Below are 15,325 nucleotides of genomic sequence, written 5' to 3' on the forward strand. Positions count from 1 at the left end.
CCCCAAGAAAGCTCAATAGTACTTTGTCTCTAAAGGTAGGTTCTAGAGGTGGCTGGGTGGTTCAGTCAGTTAAGCGTCTGCCTTTGGCTCAAGTCATGATCCCAGGGTCCTGGGATGGAGTCCCACCTCTGTCTCCCTGCTTCTCAGGGAACCGCTTCTCCTCCCTCTGGTCCTCTACCTCTGCTTTGTGTGCTCTCTCTCTCTCTCTCTCTTGCTCTTACTCTGCTCTCTCTCTCTCAACTAAATAAATAAAATCTTTTAAAAAAATAAATAAAGGTAGGTTCTAGAGAATGTTGTCCTTACCCAGGGAAGAACCTTACACTTATGGTAAAGTGGTGAATGACTGCATGATAAGAAGATAAAACATTTTCATAAATAGAGCCTTGAAAAGAATCTCCTGCTTCCTTCCATATCAGCTCCCAAAGGGGAAGAGGACTATGAGAACAAAGTATTTTATATTGCTCAAGTAACAGGAGCAGGAAATTAAGCATTTGAGTGTCTAAAATACACTTGATGAGGTCTCTCATTATATTCACTCCTGTACCTCACCTGTATACATACAAAAACAGAATCTGCTAAGAAGTTAAATGTTTATAGCAGAATTAATTTAGTGATAGTTTCCCCCCTCCTTCCAGCAAAAACAGAAGAAGTTCCTTGCCATGGTAAAAAGTCCTAAATATACTTGCTTTGAAAATCACATTTTATTTTCTTTAGTTTGCATTGGGGATTTTAACAATATTTGCACTCACCAATTTCCCACATATATGGAGGAACTAAATATAGTCTCCAAAATATGCACTGTTATCTAGGGAAATGTCACAAAATAAAGCTAAATTTGCTTGGTTGTTTTTGGACTACTATGGAAAGAAATATATATAAACAGAAATTTCTTTTCTTCTAGGCATAAAGAGCTGAAAGGCATTTTTCAAGAAAGATAATACAATTTATTATAAGAAGAAAGAAAAATGGTGTTTTTTTTAAGGTGTATTACACAGCTATGCCCAGCTTCAGTGTAGCTTGGTAGTCTGCATAGTGAAGATTTAATAAATGCATGTTACACTAAAATGTGAGCAAATTCAAACCTGGGGTGTGTTATTTTTTTCCTCATAGTCAACATTTTCATGTTTAGTCCCAGTTGAGTATTATGAAATACATCAAGAGCCGTGAATAAGAATATCTATCCTCAAAGAGGTTGAAGTCTAATTATACATGAGATAAATGTAAAATCAGTGATGAGTAAACCCTGAAATTTCATAAAGTTAAATAGGCTATAAGTATTTTGGAGTTTAAAACCTGTTGATCAACCTTCAGTCTTAACTTCTTAGAGTCTACAAAAATAGAACTCTTTAGATACAAAATTTACCTTGGATTAATCTGTTATCCTCAAAATTAAGAAAAAATTTCAAGCATAGCCAATATTTAATCTTCTATCACCCATACCTTCACTTTAATATATAGGTTAATAATTTACCAATGTGTACTCCTCAAATAAGCTAGTGTTTTTTATGATTTCAGTGAGATAAAACATTTTTTTTAGAATTAGGATATCATACTCACTCTTAAAAATGGTTTTAAAAATTATAGGTATTTCACCAAAAAAACAATAATTTATAAGTAATACTGCCAAAGAAATAAAAATTACAACTTTGCTGGGCCTAAGAACAATATGTAACTTGTAGGTCCACAAATTTGCACAAGGAAATGATCACAGGAACTGAGATTTACAATGATAAATTAAATACATTTATTTCATATCTTCTGAAACTTGAAAGTATGAAAAGCAGATTTATGGAGGGCACATATTGCATGGAGCACTGGGTGTGGTGCATAAACAATGAATTTTGGAACACTGAAATAAAATAAAATAAAAATTTTTTAAATGGGGGATAGAAATAAACAATAACAGATTTAAGAAGCAGAGTTAATCACTATCTAATAAAGGATAATGTCACCCACTTTCATAGTTGAACTTGAAACTTTTAAAATACTTTTAAAAACTTTTAAAAGACAGACAGACAGATACACACACACACATACACACACACATATTATATACCATAATCATCATCATCATCAAAAAGATATGAACAAGACATTTAAATTAAGTAATAGAAGATCATCAAAAAGATATGAACAGTACATTACATTAAGTAATAGGAGAACTCAAAAAAATAGAGATAATATTTACCCATCAAAGAATATACACTCTAAAAGAAGTAATTTGCAGGAGATTTTACTAATGCAAGAGAATTAAAAGCAGGTGCTAAATAGTTGATGCAAACAAAGGCTTATAAATCTTGATGCAAGATAAATTGACTAAAATTGTCTTCCAGAACAAGTCTCAGGGAAGTAAGACTTGAGTTGCACTTTTAGGGATAATAAGGATTGCATAAATGGTTAGGAGGAAGCAGTAGGAAGTGAGTAAGATTATGAGAAAAGCTACAAAAATAGTAAATACACAAGTCTGGCTAGAATTGAAGATTCACAATGAAGGAGATTACCTGGGAATGTCAAACATTCTTGAAAATTATTCCTAAATGAATATAAAACCATTGAGAAGAGAAGTGATAGAAGAAAATTAGTTTTTAGGAAAATTGTTTCGAGTTTATGTAGTCTTCACTAGAGATAGTATAGATGTCATCGAAGAGATGGTGCAAATTGCAGAGCTGAGGCACCAGAATATGGAAATAATCAGTGCCAGATGTAACAGATCAGCTAGGCAGTTGAAACAGCCACTATTTTATAACTATCATATTTTGAATTATACTACTAGGCACTGTAGCAAGTTTAATCATTTAATAACCATTTAATTAGATCTGCCTGAAGCCTCTGTTATCTATTATCTCTACTTTGTACATAGGGAAACTGAGGCACACTGAAGTCTAGATAATTTCCCAAGGTCTTCAGGCTAGCAAATAATGGAGCTGAGATGAAAATCTGGGAAAAACACATTCCAAAATCTGTTCCCCTAACAATTTACAGAATGATGAAATATCTCTGAAAATGAAGGTGATGTAAAAGTATTATTGTAACTCATTGCAGGAAGATTGTATTGAAAAGATGGGAATAAGTACCTTGGTAAAACACATAGGGTAAAGTGTGTGAAGCTCCTTGAAGCACATACAGGTAAAAGTCACTAATTGGTTTCCCAACTAATTGCTTAACTGGTTAAAAAATAGGACCTTTGTCCTGATGCATGGAGCATGAATGTTGCAATTGTCCTGAATGCCCCATTTTCTCCATGCAAAAAGATGTTGGATAAATATTTCAAGAAAAATTATTTGAAGGATCTCTAACTTATTGGTGAGCCTGTGGTGTCCACATGCATCTGATGGGTTCGGTTAAGCACAATTAGTAACAAACCTCTGCATAAAAGTTAGCCATTCTCACTGCAGACAAGCTCGGAACTGTGAACTATTGCTACCATTTGAAAGCCGGAGACAGGAGCTCAAAAGTTGCTGGGAATCAAGTTTACACTCCCAAATAAATAGATTTTTCTTACTACTGACAATGAGTGAGAGCAAGGAAAATGAGTAAACTTTTACATGGACCTTCTTCTCTCTTCGGTTTGTGCTAATGTCCACATATTCACCAACCATTACTAAGTCTATCTATCATCTATCTATATATGTGATAACTTCCTTTCCATCTGAATTCAAACCATGATCATTTTAATAATGAAGGAATTTTAGGACTCACAGAGGCATGCCATTTGTGTTTACTACTTCTCTGAGAATGTTCTACATGCATCAGAAAAAGCTGAGAATTTTTCATTAAAATATGTCTCTGGGGTTTCTTAGTCATCAGCAGCAGGGACCCGAAAAGTTGTTGCACACAGAACCTAAACCAGAGATAAAATACTCCTAAGGAACAAAACAACAACAACAACAAAATATGCCTAAGGAACAAGTCTTAGAAATCTCACATGTCTATCTCTTAGGGTCAGTGGTATATTGATAAATGATGAATGACTGGCTACCTGGGTACTACAAATAAATCTGATTTGTAGCTTTTGCCAATGTCAAGCTATCACTATGACTAATTTCTAGCTAGGGATGTGTTATTACTGAACTCAGAGTTGGGAAGAAATATGCAGAACTAGTTCTCATGTTAGACATCACTGAGGTCTCAATGTGTTCATTCTAACGAACCAATGGAATAGAGATTGTTCAATGTTCCTGTGTCCAGAAGACAACTCTACTCTATGGGAAGGCCTAGGTGTAGTTGCCTGTTCACCCTATAATTTCTGATTTACTCAGAAGTTTCTGGATTTGGGACTAAGTCTCAATGGGTAACTCTTAAAAATTCATTATGCTTATCTAAACATTTGATAAAATAATAACCCAAGGAAACATGTATTAATCATATACTCCTATTTTTTAAAAATAAGTCTATATGATTCTCTAAATTATACCTAATTATTAAAGATGGGAAACTGAAAATGATTAGTGTAGATTGGCAAAACTATACTATGTGAGTATAAAGTAAGACAAAGGGTGCTAACCAGGTCTTGATCAGAGGCAAATGGAAATAATTATTGGCCTTTCAATCCTTACACCTGAGTCAGGCTTAAAATGACTAAGACAGCATTAAAACTGAGACAGCACCAGGGATGAAGCACTAAATATTATTATCAGGACCATCGTAAGAGCAGGGCTAATGCCCTAAATATAATACTCATGAATCTAGTAGGTCCATCTAGTGGGATTAATTAATCCAGAATTTACATCTGACAGTAATTAAAAATCACCAAGCCAAAGAGATTTAAGTAGGAATTCAACTGTAAGAGGGAGAAGAGAAAGAGGAAGGAAATAGAGGTTATTTGTAGAGAAGAGAAATTTAAAAGATCTAGTTCTTCCAGAAAAATTTAAAATCTTGGATTTTGAGTGGGTTTCTTCATACACAGACCACAAACTGGTCCATCTGTGATAATGTAAAAGTATAATTGTAACTCATTGCAGAAAGATTGTATTGAAAAGATGGGAATAAGTACCTTGGTAAAACACATAGGGTAAAGTGTGTGAAGCTACTTCACGTAGTTGAGGAAGCAAGAACAAAAACCGACATGGGTGACTTCTTAGTTTATGGAATGGGCCGTCAGTAATGTGTGGTACTGTAATAGAGGACACCCTGTGCATTTGGGAAGTTAGGAACGTAATGGTCAGGAAGGGGAAAAAAAATGTTTCTTATTAGTAAAATGACATTTCTGCTAAGAAAAGAGAGAGACATGTCACACAGTTTTTACATGACATTCCGTAGTTTTAGTTTCTCAACAATCTTGAAAGTTAATATACTTCACTTGTTGTGCTGAGAAGGAAACAAGCTCAGAGACATAAGTTTCTTAAAACTACAAGGCCCATCTGTTTGATGTTAAAGTCTGTGCAACCCAATTATGAAATATGTGGTAAAAACACAAAGACTTGCTGTGGACAGAGGGAAAAGAAATCATTTTCATTTACAGAAATTGAAAAGAGGGATCATTGCTTAATAATTTGATAAATGAAAGAAACAAATACCCAAGCTACTTTTACTTCTTCATTGATACCGAAGGGCGAGGACCCAAAATAATTAGTCACTTATTTAACAGAGCACCTCATCAATCTGGAGCAATGTAAAAATAGATCCTGAGGTTAGGATGGGTGAGGCAAAGAAGTGGACTACTCTGCTTAAGAAAGAAATAGGATTTGATAGCTTGCAAGAGAGATTTCTAAAATGAAAGCTATAAAGAAGCTCAAAGAAATAGAAATCATAGAGTTAGGGCCTAAGAGCAGGAATTTTGGACAGCCTGGAATGGTTGATGGCGTTTTAGGACAATGAGGCTTAATCCTCCATTTTATATTCTACATCCTGTTACTTCCAAACCAACCTTCAGTAAGCCCATTAAAAATATTTCTCTGTGAGTGAAACGTCAGGGGAAATGAAAGAATCTAAAAAGTGTTCAGGATGGTTTGTTTGCAGAAACACTCAGAACAATTACTTTAAGGAGCAAAGAGAATAACGTGCAAGAAGGAGGCCAGGTTGGACTAACAAGAATGACGTGAGCCTCTTGGAAACTCACCGAAATTTTAGATGCAACTTTCCATAGTATGCAGCTAGGGAATTCAAGACCTTACCTTAGAACACTAAAACAAAGAATAACGTGAGAAAACTGGAGAGAACAGAGATATGTGGACTACCATTGATTTGCAAACTAGCCCATACACTCAAGACAGGAAGAGACTAAAGGAAGAGGTAGACCATTCTAGATTGGTTGGTGGCAGTTTTAATAATCAAGGGAAATTACTTATAAAACCTGTCTTGGGTGACCACAGAATAAAATCTCTGAACCTGCCTGCCAAGTCTTAGAAATTTACAGAAAAAGCCTTACCTCAAATTGTCTCAATAATACCTCACTCTCTCAAGTCTATGTCCTTAGAACAGCTACCACTCTGGGAACAGAGGTCAAAAGAACATTCCAAGGACAAAGACAGGAGTGAGGAAGAGCTGATTGTCCAGGACCAGCTCAAGGGTCAACTACTTTTACGTTTTTTTGACTACCTTCTCCAACACAAGACAAAGGACTGACGTAAGGTTATTCTCCATGTTGGAAGGGCACTTCTGAAAGATAAGATTAATTTTACCTAGTCCCAGGTAGTAGCCCAGTTATGCAAAGACCTGATGCTGTTTCTAATGGTGCTTCATTTGTTAGTCTATAGAACTGAAACCATGAGAAAACTACCTTTATTATAAACACCCCACCTCTAATATTTAAATTTTTCCAACCAGAAATCCATAGTATTCCATAAAGGTATCTTAACATGTCATTTAAGAAATGGATGTAAACATGATAACAAAGATACAAAGTTATATTACTCCTTTTGCCAGAAAAAGGAAATTCTTAAAAATACTGGCTATGGATGTTTCTGAGCACTGCTCACTGAAGCTCTGAGGAAAATAAATTCTGAAGTCTGGAAACTAAAAACAGTTCTGCAATATGCTTTTTCAAAATCTATAATTGTTAAATCAATAGGATAAATTATATACACAACAGAAATCTTATTTAACAAGAGAGTAGATGTTTTTTATTGATGAAGTTTCTCTTTTTTGGAACACTTCCAGAGCAAACAAATTTGATTGAATTAATGACTAATCCAATAAAATTAATACAGCCCTGTAAGTCACAAGAAGTACGGGTCCAAAGAACAGATGGTTGAATATATCTGTAGAACCATACTGACAAACTGCAGACAAAGACCTAATGAAAACTATTAAAATAATTCATATATGAATCAAACATCTGCTCTTTTATGGGTAGCGCGATAAGTAACAGAACCGCAATGGAGTCAATTTTGCCCCCCCAAATAATCACTGCATTGTTTAAATTTTGACATTAACCAGATGCTTGAAAAAGAACTCATAATTTTTTTTTAAAAAGAGCATTTTGCTTTGTGAAAAATCTTAAATAAATTAAAAGACTAAGTCGATAAGGGGTATCTAATTTTCTTATTTGTCTGTTTTTTAAATATTCAAAATGCTCTACCTTATACACATTATCCACAAAGCAAAAATAGTTTTATCTTCTTATCACTTTAAAAATGTTTCTTCTCTTACAGAGTCTTTATGCAGCTGATGTGCAGATACCAATGTCTATTTATAGATACCAAGTTTGGCCCCTTTGGTCAAAGAGGATAAGTTGTTTAAAATTTCTAAGTGAGTTCAAAAGAGATTCATTTTCAAAGGAAAGATAAAAAATTTAAAGTAATTATATATTTCCACACTCATTTCTGCACAAGCTCTTTAAAATCTCTATTACTAACACGAACTTAAAAGTATGCAGAGGGAACATCTCATTCAAAATATTGAGTACAAATGAAACCAAATATGGAAGTTTTTTATCCAAATGTGGTATTGTTTTCTATCATAAATATAAATCTGGGTAGGAAGAAGGAATTTAGCATATATTGAGATAATTTGACATAATCTGTTATTGGCATTTACATTTGGGGCATTATCCATGCCTCACAACACTTCTTATCTCTATTCCATCAAAGGGTGAGGGTCAGATATTAAACTGTATAACTACAGTTTTAGATTAAAATTTCTTTTACTACAGTTCAGACCACTTAGTAGGATTCTATGAGATTATCAAAACTTCTCAGCTTTCTTAGTAACTAAAATTTAGCTAACTTTTTCCACACTTGCTAATAAATTAAAAATGGTGAAGTAACATACATTCTTCCTATTAACCCAATGAAATATAATGTTTATAAGTAACAACTATTTTCCAAGTGTGTTGAATTCATTTATTTTTTAATGATCTATCTCCCATTCACTAGAGTTAATGTTATGATACAACATTTTAGAAATAAGGCTATAATAGAAGTCTAAATAACTTAATAATTAAGGATTGATTAATTTAGAGGAGATAGGTAATATTTTCTCTCAAATAATGTCCATTAATACTGTGCTACAGGGAGAATAGTAACTTCCTAATACAGCTTAAAAGTACAATCAACAATAATCAAATTTGGTCACAAATTTGGAAGACATTATTTTGAGAACAAAATCTCATTTCATTTGTTAGCCATGTTTTTAAATTTCAAAGTTAATAAAGACTATGAGACTATCTTACGATAAATAAGTAAAGAGAACACTCAGTTTGATTTTTAAACTCATTCTATTCAAACATATTTTCCCCTGAAATATGTGACAAAAAAAGAAAAATTTAAAAAAATTATATTTATTGTCAGTATGAACCTGCACTAATAAAGGGGGGGAGACTAGAAAATTAATCTCTGTAAAAATGAATATTTAAATAGCCTGAAAATTCAACCAGATTTGTTATCAATTGCTGTATTTTGTTAATTTTCAAAATACCATAGACTTTTCTGTATTTTAAAGAATGAATAAATTATATTTAAAACTTTAGAGATACAATGTATTACTGCATTCCTTTTAAATGTAAATTAGGTATCTTCCTATACTGTCATTAATCTTGGTTAATCAATCTTTTAATCAACAGTAACACCATAATCTTTAAATAATTTGGCTAACTATGGATTTCTCCCATGATGAGAACAAAATTCCAAAACATATTCTTCGATTTTTAATTATCTTAATAAAATGATCAATGTTCCAAATTTATAAATAATATCTTGCAAATGTCTTTCAATTTTTTTAAAGATTTGATTTATTTATATGACAGAGACAGAGGTAGGAGAGAGCAAGAGTGGAGTGCGGGGGGAGCAGAGGGAGAGGAAAAAGAGGGAGAAGCAGACTGCCCTCTGAGGGGAAGGGAGACAGAGGAAAAGGGAGAAGCAGACTCCCTACTGGGAGTCTCAAGCAAAGCTGGGTCCCAGGACCCCAGGATCATGACCCAAGCCAAAGGAAGATGTTTGACTGAGCCACCCAGGTCCTCTATCAATTTTTAAATATACAATCACTACCCTATAAATGATCTGTAGAGTTCTGACTAGATATAAATGATATATATTTAAATAATGCTAATTCCTACAGAGCCATACTGCATACTTTTAATGGTTTAACCAAATAAAAGAAGAGAACCAAGGAATTTAGAATTTTAAATAACACTTTCTTTATCTTTGCTGTGTATCATTTGTTTGTCCGATTAAAACTTTCCATAGCTAACCAACCATATGAGTAAGGGAATTAAGTTATGACTAATGAATATGACAGTCAAGAAAAAAATAAAGCATCAGTAAATAAATTCTCCAGGCTGTGATGAGGCTCATATAAGATAATGTATGTGAAATTACTTAAGAAATTGTCAAGCAATATATAAATATAACATATTATTATCATTATTATATGCTCCTGAGAGTTCACTGGGAGAATAGCAGTCAAATCTATTGTAAAAGGATATTATTAGAAGACAATGAAAGAACATAATATCCTTAACCTGATTCCCAGGTGTCTTTTGTATTTGAAACACTAAGTAAAATGAGTAGTCTGAAAAAATAATTTGGAGAAAACTCAGAGACATTCCAGAATTCTCTCTCATTGTAAAGAACTTATGCCTTTGTCACGGTATATGAGAATTTTATGTGTGTTTTAAAAATGCTTTTATGCAGTTTAAAAAGAGTCTAAGTTAGGGAATTAGAAGTCTGGAATCTGGCCAAGGTTTTAATTCTAGTTTATTGCATAATTACAAAGACACTTAATCTCTTGAACCTCAAGCTTTACATCATGAATGTGTCTAAAAAGTCTATTTCACAAGACTTGATAAAATATCAGAGCACCTACCTACATCCTGATATGTATCTATTTAAATATGTATGTTAAAATAATCTAAAAAAAAATTCTCCTCCCTTAACAGCCTGTTATTCACCAATGTTACATTAGCATTCGTTCACCAATTTCACCTATTTATTATTCCCCACTTGCTCAGTCATGGTGTAACTGCCTACAATATTTCTCCTAACCATTTCTGGAAGTCTTTGTAGGTGTCTTGATTGGCATCACTATAAATGCAAGGATCTGAACCCTCAATAACCAGTCCTGTGCCTCCCAGCATTTTTTTCCAAACTCCATTTCCCCAAACCGTTGACTCAGGCACTTCCACTTCCCACCTCAATGTTCAGCAGATGATATTTTGGGCTACTTTGAAGAGAAAACAGAAGCAATAATTACTTTTCTTGTACTGCCCTTTCCTCCTTCTCTTGACTTAGAATGAAGTATTTGTCTGATAATTTTACCAGTGTCAACATCAGTGTTTCTCAAATGGTATCTAAAGAATCAGATTTTTCTTTTTGCCAATCCATCATAGGCCTATATTTAAAAAAATAATAATAACAAAAAAAGAATAACTAGAAAAATAAAACACGGCAGGTATAAAATCCAAGAAAAAAAGTTTATTATTAGATTCAACTAATGTAAAATGACCGTCAAATTGCTATAGATTTTCTAAATGTTTATGCTCAACTTATTCTGTACATTTGCATCACAGATCAGTGATAAACCGTTGAACCACTACCAATTCTCAGATGTGAGTTGAATAACATTTTTGAGTGTGTGGCATCTCTCATTTTTTCAGAGACCTGGATAGATTCATTATTCTCTCTCTTGCATCCTTTTCCTCTTCTTGGCTTCTCATGAGCATAAAAGTGCATGCTCATTTTTCTCCCTTTAAGGTATCATTGTATAATTCAGTTCAGCAAAAACAGCCTGGCAGGGTACTCTACAGTAACTGCCAGGCTGCCCTCTCTTTCACCTCCCTCGTAGGCTCCTTGTCATGATGCTGCCAAACATCCTGCAATGTGAGGGATGACAACCCTCAAAACAAAGAATTATCCAGCTTGAAAATGGGTACAGGTTGGGAAAACCCGTCCTAAAACCAAGAGTCATGTTCCAATTCTTATGTGTTGTATTTCTTCTAGGACTTGATACTGTCTAATATCTTCATATTCCACATTCAGAGGCGTGGGTGGCAGCATCCTATTGACAGAGTTCAACTCCTCCAACTGGGCTCTCGATGACAAACAGCTCAGAGAAAAAATATGTTTCGGTTCCCTCTCCTATTTCCTTTCCATCTTGGGTTTTCCTCTAATTGGTGTTCAGATGGTGACTAAACAAAAAACTGTTGAAGTCTGACTATACTGTCCCAAACCAGATACGTATTTCCTCAATCCTATATCCAGTACCCTGAAATGTTCCAAAATCATGAAGTTGCCCAGATCAAACCTGAATCTTTTCCTTTAATTCCTTTTCTCCTTCATCCTTAACATCCCATCACCAAGTCATATACATTCTACTTGCTATATCTCAAATCCATTCATTTTTCTCCAACCCCATTCCCAACACTATTGTCAATAGGAAGACTGAAGAAACAGTCTTCAGAAATGAGTGGAAACCAAGAGCCTCTGATTCTGGAGTTGCTCAAAGAAGCAGGAGATTGTGTAGAATTCGCTCTAGCACCGATTGTGGTTGGCTGTGGCTCCCAGCATCTCATGGCTATGCTGCTGGGTTGTCCCGTCTCAATGAGACTCTTCCAGTGACATAAGTTTTCACTGATGATTATTTTGCTCCTGTAGTATTACTAAAGCAGCCTGCATCTTGGCTTCTTGTTCCTAACCTCTTTCTAAAACATTCTCAAAACTGCATTCAGAATTGTCTTTCGAAAATACTAATCTAACCAAATCATCATTTTGCTTTAAAGCCATTTAGTATCTTCTAATTCCCCTGTAGATAAAGACAATCTCTTTATTAGGGTTGTACAACCTCATGATCCAGAACCTGACCACTACTGTGTTCTCATCTTTAACCACGTTTACTCCTCCACCAAGAACACATTACACTATACCTTTCCAGTCAAACTTTTAATTTCTTAAACTCTGCATAATTCCTCTTATCAGTATGTGTATGTGTGTGTGTGTGCGCGCGCGCGTGCATGCGTGTGTGTGAGTGTATAAGATCTTCTCTTTATCTGGAATGCTCTCCCTTCTCCCATGCAAAATCCTACTCAACCTTGATCTATTTGATAATAAAACTTCAATATGCCATCCTTGACCTAAATCTAGATTATCTGCTCCTTTTATGTTCTCACAGAACACACATTACTTCTCTATCATACTATTTTATGTATTGTATTTACATGTTTATTCATGTTTATTTCTTCTCCTATTCTCTTCCAGAAAGATAAACTCTTTAAGAGCAGAAATTTAATATATCAGATTCACTGTTTTGTCTTTTGTTCCTATAGTCTGGCACATGGTAAGTGTTAAATAACTATTTTATATGGTATTAATGCTTAAATAAGACTCTATCCCACTGTTGCTGTTTCTCCTGACAGGGTTCACCTTCCCTTTTATCGTATCATGGTCTTCCTGCTCAGACGGGATTTCTCAGAAAGCACTACCCTTTCCAGGGCACACTTTGCCCGTGTTTACTCAGTGCAAAGCATGAGGATTGGGGGCAACAAGATGATGCTACATTGCCTGCATTGCTCACTGAAATAACCCATAATGCTTTTTAGAGAAAAAGAGAAATTCCACTGCTCTCTGGTACAGTCACAAGTTCTTGAGTTCAGGTTGAAACTCCATGCTCTTCATTCTACTTCTTTTTTTTTTTTTTTTTAAAGATTTTATTTATTTATTTGACAGAGAGAAAGATCACAAGTAGGCAGGGGGGGTGGGTGCCACGGGAAGCAGGCTCCCCGCTGAGCAGAGAGCCCGATGCTGGGGCTTGATCCCAGGACCCTGAGATCATGACCTGAGCCAAAGGCAGAGGCTTAACCCACTGAGCCACTCAGGCACCCCTTCATTCTACTTCTAATCTGTCCCTCCACCCCCACCTTTTATTGGCCTCAAATAATATCCTCTGAAAACATTCTCCTCGTTAGTAATCCCATACACTTCATACAAATTATTTATGCAAATGGTCACCAGCACCCAGCTAAGATTGAACCATGACCATCTCCAAGAAAGAATATATTAAATTGTATTCTGGCTCATATTTTCTGATTGTTATAGAATGTCCTCAGTGGGAACAATCAGAAATATGCCCTCAGCTGAATAAAGATTAAAGGGTGTGTGCAACCAATAGAAGCAAAACATTTTTAAGTCTTTTACATATATTAAACTTCCATTTCTATTTAACAAAATCATTGATAGAACGGATCCTGAACAGAGTGTATGGGTCCTTGACTGAAACATAAAGACATCACAGACATCTTACCTCTTAGAAATAGTCTGAGAAAAAAAATTAAAAAAAAAAATGGCAATGCTTCCAGGAAGTATGTCTAGTTACTTTATTTTTTTTTTAAGATTTTATTTATTTGACAGACAGAGATCATAAGTAGGCAGAGAGGCAGGCAGGGGGGGTGGGGGAAGCAGGACCCCTGCTGAGCAGAGAGCCTGATGCAGGGCTCCATCCCAGGACCCTGGGATCATGACCTGAGCCGAAGGCAGAGGCTTAACCCACTGAGCCACCCAGGTGCCCCTGTCTAGTTACTTTAAAAAGCTTATTATTTTTCTTGTATTCTAAAGCATTACTCCCATGCCACTCACTCCAGAATTCTCACTAATTCTGTATTCTTTTTTTTTTTTAAGATATTTTTATTTATTTGATAGAGATCACAAGGAGGCAGAGAGACAGGCAGAGAGAGAGGGAGAAGCAGGCTCCCCGCTGAGCAGAGAGCCCGATGCAAGGCTCGATTCCAGGACCCTGGGATCATGACCTGAGCCGAAGGCAGAGGCTTTAACCCCCTGAGCCACCCAGGTGCCCCATTAATTCTTAATTAAGAAGTTGAAAGCCAGGGGCACCTGGGTGGCTCAGGGGGTTAAGCCTTTCTCTTCAGTTCGGGTCATGATCCCAGGGTCCTGGGATCGAGCCCCACATCAGGCTCTCTGCTCAGCAGGGAGCCCGCTCCTCCTCTCCCTCTGCCTGCCTTTATGCCTATTTGTGATCTCTCTCCCTCTGTCAAATAAATAAATAAAATCTTAAAAAAAAAAAAAAAGTTGAAAGCCAGACTGGGAATCAAAACTTGTTATCATTACCACCATGTAACCTCTACACTGCTATTATAATATGGAGAACTCTGATTTTTGTATCATAAAATAATATTTTATAAACTAAGTTGCCGGTTTTCAGGGAAAAATGCTTTCAACTGCTTATATTTAATTCATATTGTTATTTGCGAATATTGTTCTCATTCACGAGTACACAGATATTATTTGCACAAAAATGTAAATTTCCTATATATCTCTTTTACCAGAGTGGCATATGAACCTACTAGTAAATCATTTGTCAAGGAAAATACAATGATCGCACTGAGTAAAGACCCTTGGATGTCTGTACTATAAGGAAATTCATCCCATACTATAGCAATCTCTTTTACCTGCTTTGTCTGCCTCCATGTGCTGCAGGATTCTCTTTATCACCTAATTCAAGGCCCCCCTGTCTAATTTCCACATTTTTCTGGAATGTGCTTTGTTATGTTCACAATTCTGGCTCATCTGCACAAAATTTGAGAAATTTTTGAGTCAGAAAAAGATTTTCTGTGACAATTTCCCCTTTTCACTGTGTGCACCATTTTGTTTTGTTTTGTTTTCTTTTTCTTAAGCTTTTCCCAGTTGAGCTCTATCTTCTGTAACTCCATGTTCTCCCAGCAGCAGAGGCTCATGTTCTAGATGCATTTATGAGAAGTACAAGACCAGCATTCTTCTCTATCAAAAATCGTTGTTTTTTGTTTTTTTATAAACCAAAGCCAACAGTGTTTCCTTTTCTTTGTCTTTTTCTTAATTTACCTCTCCCTTCCTCCTCTTTTCTTTTTCTCTCCTGCCTCCTTATTTTAGTGTGGGAAATTGTTTTCCAATTACAATGCAAATAC

This window comes from Mustela nivalis (assembly GCF_964662115.1).
Source record: "Mustela nivalis genome assembly, chromosome: 3".
NCBI lineage: Eukaryota > Metazoa > Chordata > Mammalia > Carnivora > Mustelidae > Mustela > Mustela nivalis.